We start from the raw sequence: 6,598 nt of genomic DNA, 5'->3' as shown, positions 1-6,598 counted from the left end.
ATATATATATATATATATATAGCATTACTGTATCATGAGGTTTATTAATGCCAGGGAGCAAAACTATATTGTGAGTTAATGCCATCAGGTCTGATAAACTGGTCAGAACTGTCTACAGCTGTGCTTGGAGTAAATACTTCACAATATCGTAAATGACTTTATGTTGTTTGGAAGGAGAACAGAAGCGGACACAGAACACATGTCATAAAAACAAAAAGCTATGATGATAAGGAAAGTATGTGGTCTCTCACCTGTGGGGCTGACAGACAGTGATGGAGAGCGCCAAAGTCTGCGGACCAACAGCAACATCAAAAGAAGCCATACAGAAGCACAAGGCCAGGCCCAAGACTTTTACAGTTTACATATCCACACGGAAATGGAAAAAGATAAGGCCTTTTCCGGGTAGCAGAAAATTGCAGAAGTCATGGACAAATGTAATTTATGAAACATTTCGTAAACAAAATCCCTACTGCACACTGGTTTTTACGTACCAGCACTTAAAGGTCACTCACAGTCGAAAATATCGATGTCCATTTATAACAGTTAAGGCATCATGTTCCTTCAAAACTCGCAATGCACATTTCATTTTCCATATTAGACACAAACCATTGAGGAGTGACAAACGAATTCCAATTCAGGTGACAAGAATTGGTAAGGTAACCCATTTGAAAGGGGAGGTGAGGCCCCGCCCTGCAAGTTACCAGAAGTAATGTGTACTACACAAATCTCAGAAAAACACCCATTCCCGAGTTGATGGCTGGAAACATCACTAGAAGTTTAAGTAAAAACACACTCAAAAGTAATCTCTGCCCTGTAAACATAGCATTCTCAGTCTTCACTATGAAACCACCAGATGAATCTAGTTCCCTAACTCCTATTGCGCCTACAAATTTGTGGTTGTAATTCTGATCAATTGCACTTGTTTAGCTTGCATGTTATTCAAGAAGGTACTTATAAACAAAGCCTTACTTTCATTATTCAATGGGAGTTTAGACTCTTCAATCCATGCCTTTTTAAAACGCACATAGAAATCTGAAGCAGGTTCTTTGAGTTTCTGCTTTGTGTTCGCAGCGAATGATAGATCTTGTCTAAAAAGTTTCTTAGTTCTTGAAAGAAAGTGTCATGATTCTCAGGCTTCTCCCAAAAATGTTCGTGGCGATTTGCAGCCGTGCCTGAGCCTATTATTTGATCATTATCATTAATCACCTTCCTTTATTGGGTGTTGTCTACTTTTGGACTCGCCAAACGCAACTCTTTTGGACTCTTGCACGCAAACGGGTCGTCCTCTAAAACACCTTCTTTTATGGTCACAATATATCAACAAGCAGTAACAATCGGACTTGATTTCATAAATAGCATAAAGCCTTTATGGCTCTGTTTTGGAAATACCGAGTCGAGTGAGGAACCTTTGAGTTATTTTTGATGTAAATCTGTCTTTTGATTCTTTTGTCCAGAGCACTGTTAAAACTTATTTTTTCCATCTCAGAAATATTGCAAGATTGCGTTCTATGTAAAATTTTACAGTCGCGGAAATGCTAATAAATTCCTTTGTCGTCTCGCGGTTAGACTATTGTAATGCTCTTTTAGCTGGAGCTTCTAAATCTACACTTAATAAGTTGCAATATGTAAAAAATTCAGCTGCTAGGATTTTAACTGGGACTAGGATTGGCAGTCATATTACTCCAGTGTTAGAATCTTTGCACTGACTCCCGGTCTAACATGTCTAAGATCTATGGGTCTTCTCTTTCTTTGCTCCCGTCCTTTGGAATTCTCTGCCTCTTGAACTTAGGGATGATCAGGGATCAGAATTATGATGTTTTTAAGGTTCAACTTAAGACATTTTTTTAAACTTGCATTTGCTTGTTGATTTTGTATTGTTTTTTATTGTATTGTGTTCAGCGTGTTCAGCACTTTGAGAAGCTGCTTTTAAAGGCGCTTTATAAAATAAAGTTTATTATTATTATTATTATTATTATTATTATTATTATTATTTATCCATAATATTACACCAGCTGTGAGCTAGTGCATCCACTCCCAGGGGAGAGTGTGTCAGTGAATAAAACAGCAGGCAGTGAGTGTTCTCCGCCCTGCCGAGTACACTCCAAATCATATTGACTGTCAAAGGGTGTAATCTCCACTCCCTGTGGATATTAGTAAATCCGCGCCGTAATTCAGGCGTCCGTACTGCCCAGATGGAGAGGAGGTGTCGATCTGCCCACAGAAGAAGGTCTCTAGCCAGCCACAGCAGCGGCCGCGAGCTCACGCCCCCTTGATTTATAAATGCTACCACTGTCATGCTGTCCGTCCTGATGAGAACGTGACGGTGGAGAATGTCCGGGAGAAAGCACTCGAGTGCTAGGTGTACAGCACGGAGCTCCAGACAGTTTATGTCCCACAACTCCTCCGTTTCTGACCACGTCCCGAAGGCTGGTCTGCTGTCGCATACGGCTCCCCAGCCCGTGCTCGATGCATCTATTGTAACAGTCTTTCTCCTGATCACTTGGCCAATAAGAACACCCCTGCGATACAGAGTCATATCGCGCCAAGGGGTCAGCGCATCCCAGCAGTCGTGCGTCACTTTGATGCGCAAGGTGCCCATGCGCTCTGTGGCACGCGGCCTTTTAGCCAGAGCTAAAGCAGTCGCATATGTAGGAGCCCTAGTTTGCACACTGTCGAGGCGGCAGCCATCTGGCCGAGCTTCCTCTGAAAGCATTTCAGCGGGGGAGAGTGCCCTAACTTGAGGACTGCGAGAGAGCTGACCAGTTTTTGTGAGCGCTCCTCCGACAGACTTGCTCGCATATTGATTGAATTCAGCTCCACTCCTAAAAAGGAGATGGTCTGGCTCGGTACCAGCATGCTCTTTTGCATATTCACAGTCAGCCCTAAGCTCTGAAGATGAGCGAGGAGTCTGAGCTTGTCGGTGAGCAGCGTGCTCTCTGATTGGGTTAAGACTAGCCAATTGTCGGGATAGTTCAGGATGCGCATTCCGCTCTGCTTCAGAGGAGAGAGAGCGGCATCCATGCATTTCGTAAACGTACGAGGGCCCAGTGATAAACCGAAGGGTAGGACCATGAATTGGTACGCTATCCCCTCGAATGTAAATCTCAGGAAACGCCTGTGGCGAGGGGCTACCTGAATGTGAAAATAAGCATCCTTTAAATCCACAGAGATAAAACAATCTCTCGGTCTGATGTGTGAGAGGATTTGTCTCAGCGTAATCATTTTGAATGAGCGCTTCGAAAGAGTGCGATTCAGCGGTCTCAGGTCCAAGATTGGGCGGAGTCCGCCGACTTTGGTACCAGAAAATAGCGACTGTAGAAGCCGCTCTTGCGGTCTGCTAGGGGCACTGTCTCTACAGTGCGTTTTGCGAGGAGGTTGTGTATTTCCTCTCGCAGAACTGAGGCATTCCGCTCCCGTACAGTGGACATTAACACACCGTTGAAACGGGGCGGCCTGCGGAAGAACTGAAGCGTGTAGCCATTCTTTATTGATTTCATAACCCACTCTGATACCCCTGGCAGTGCCTGCCACGCTTCTGTGAACTGTGACAGCGGGCGAGGCGGACTGCACACCGTGAGGGATAACTCGCCGTTGGGGGGCCAAGTACACCCGGCTGCAGCCTTCAGATCGAGGCGGGGCTGCACGTGATGCCCCTCCCACAACGCTTCTCATTGGTTAGTGGCAAAGTTATGACGTCGACACCGCAGTAAACAGGAAATGCGGTTGAAACAATACATGGTAGTAATACATAATTATATAAAACAAAACTGAACCCATTAATTACTTATACCTGGTTAAAATATATAGTATTAAACAATACATTGTAAATTTGTTAATTTTTGGAAAATGTTTCATTATGTACATTTCCAAGCAAGAATCCAATTACTGCTTTTGACTTGTCACATTGCAATCGCAATGTCAACGAATATAGTTTATTTACAACTTAAGTTTTAAGTTATTTTTATTCATGTGCATTGGTCATTTACAACTTATGAGTTATTTATGGTCGTTTTTTTATTTTAATTTCAGTATAAGCTTTACTGTTACATGTATTAATTATTAACATTTAAATAAAAGTTGAATATTCTCAGCAAGAGTGTCAAGTCTTAAGATGTTATTAAAATTAATGGTAACACTTTACAATAAGGTTCATTAAACATTAGTTAATGTATTAACTAACATGAACTAACCATGAGCAATACATTTGTTACTGTATTTGCTAATCTTCGTTAACGTTAGTTAATGAAAATACAGTTGTTTATTGTTTGTTCATGTTAGTTCACAGAGCATTAACTAATGTTATCAAGATTAATAATGAATGAGTAAATGTACATTAACAAAGATTAATAAATGCTGTATAAGTGCAGTTCATTATTAGTTCATGTTAACTAATGAACCATATTGTTACCAAATTAATAAATTATGGATTTACTTGATAATGAAAAGCTTATGGTAAAAATACCAGCATTGTTTGTATATGAATAACATGCCAAGACAGTTATTTCCTTGTTATTTATTTAGGTATGAAACAGTTTATTTTTCTGATAAAGAAAGGTGAAATTTGTACATCTGTATAAAACACATCTTTTTGTACATATAAATCTCTGGTTAAACATTAACATCCTTTACACACTTTCTTCCTTTAATTCTTATTCTCTTTTAATCATTAAACTTTCCTTCTTTATACACTTTACTGGCACATGAAACAGCAGTCTGGGTCCTCTATGCTGTCGTAGAATCCTCTCAGGCAACCACGCTTCCCATTACCGTAAAAACCTGAGCAGGATTTGAACACGGTTTTACATATTTTACACTCTTTAATTTCAAAAGGCACCCGCAATTCAGCCTTTGATGTTTCACTCCATTTTCCCAAGTTCACAACACCTGTAGCCAAAAACACACACAAAACAGAACTCTTTCATATGCACATCTAAGATTATATTAGCCTGGACCGAGGAGGAAGACTGAGGCTGCGGCTGCTGGACAGAGGTCGACTGAGGCTGGGTTGGTGGTGAAGCATGGGTGGTGATGTGCTTCAGCAAATTTGCCCGAGTTATTACAGTCGCTGAACAATAGGCAGCAGTGAAAGTGGGACTTTGCCCGACATTTTAAACTACATTTTAAAATGGTGAAATCTGAAAGGGCAAAAAAAAGAAAAAAAGTTTGTTGAAAATTGCCTAAAATTAACCTTCACTTGTTTGCATTTTGCTCTGGACGGTGGACAGTCGCAAGACAGAATTTTCATCAGCACCATCCATGTGCCAGCACATTTTTTGGTGATTTGAGCAACAAAGACCCATGGTCAATGTGCGGAATGCAGAAAATGAAGTTTACCTGAGCCTTAAAATTAAACATTCTACTACAAATTCACAAGCAATGAAATCAGAAGCATGCACAGTGCATTACTGGCTGGTTCGGCACCATATTAAACTTTAACTAAAGTGACATAAGCAAAAGACAGTTAAAGTCACCATGATGTTGCACTGCCCACTTAAAGTGGTTTTTGATGTGATAATACATCAGCTGTGGCATACTGGTGTAATTGCAGAATAGGCACTCACTAGTGCAGTTTTTGAAATATTGCTCACATTCCCCCTTGCTTAACACAGTTTTGTGCATTTTTGCAAGGGGAAATGGCTCTTAAAAGAGCCTTTGAGTTATAAAGTGAAGAACAACAAAAAAGAGGAGAGAGATGGAGGGGTGTGGATGACAATGACAAGGATCTGCAAAAAGAAGGAAATACAGAGAATCAGTATTAGCATAACATTTTTTATTTTTTTAAATAAAATGTTTAACATTTTGTAATGTTTTTATTTTTATTTATTTTTGCTGGGCGTGGTGAACACACAGCAGAGCGAGCAGACTTTTTCAGTGGCTCGTCTTCGGCGCTGGGTGCAGATTTCCTCCTCCAAGAGACAGCATCAGGAACACGGCTTTGACTCCGGGGCCGGTGGCCTGCCGTCTCTGTCAGGGCGGGGTCTCTGGCCCTTCGTGCCCTGACGGCGCTTCGGCCAAGGCTGTCTTGGTCTCACCGCCGGCTCATGTTCACGCCGAACAGCAGCAGAAGAGGCGTGCGGTCTTCCCGTACGCTGTGCTGAGGAGGAGCGGGAACGTGCAGGAGGGTTCGCGCCAGTGCGCGTTGGCAGGAAGTGTTTAATAGCCTTTGACTGTTTCTGCGCTTCAACGAAGCGCTCCGTGAACGTCTCCACCGCTGCTCCGAAGAGACCTGAGGGATTCACGTGAGCGTCCAGAAGGGCCGTTTTTTCGAGTCCTTTAACCTGGTCAGAGTAAGCCACAGGTGATGATCTAGTACCACAAGATTCCCCATGTTGTGGCCGATCGTTCGAGCTGTCACCTTCGTTGCTCTGAGGGCCAGATCCGTGGTGCGTCGGAGCTCTTTGAACACTTCAGGGTCCGGCCCGTCCTCATCCAGAGACTTGAGCAGCTTGGCCTGATACACCTAGAGTATCGCCATCACGTGCAGTGCTGAAGCTACTTGACCCGCCGCGGAGAAAGCCTTGCCGGCGAAGTTTGCAGTGGCGCGGCAAGATTTAGAGGGGAGAGACATGTTGTTTCTCACTCTCCAGTTCGCTGTGGC

This window comes from Sinocyclocheilus anshuiensis, unplaced genomic scaffold, assembly GCF_001515605.1.
Source record: "Sinocyclocheilus anshuiensis isolate Anshui unplaced genomic scaffold, SAMN03320099.WGS_v1.1 scaffold2523, whole genome shotgun sequence".
NCBI classification, from domain to species: Eukaryota; Metazoa; Chordata; class Actinopteri; order Cypriniformes; family Cyprinidae; genus Sinocyclocheilus; species Sinocyclocheilus anshuiensis.
This window is presented reverse-complemented; position numbering follows the sequence as displayed.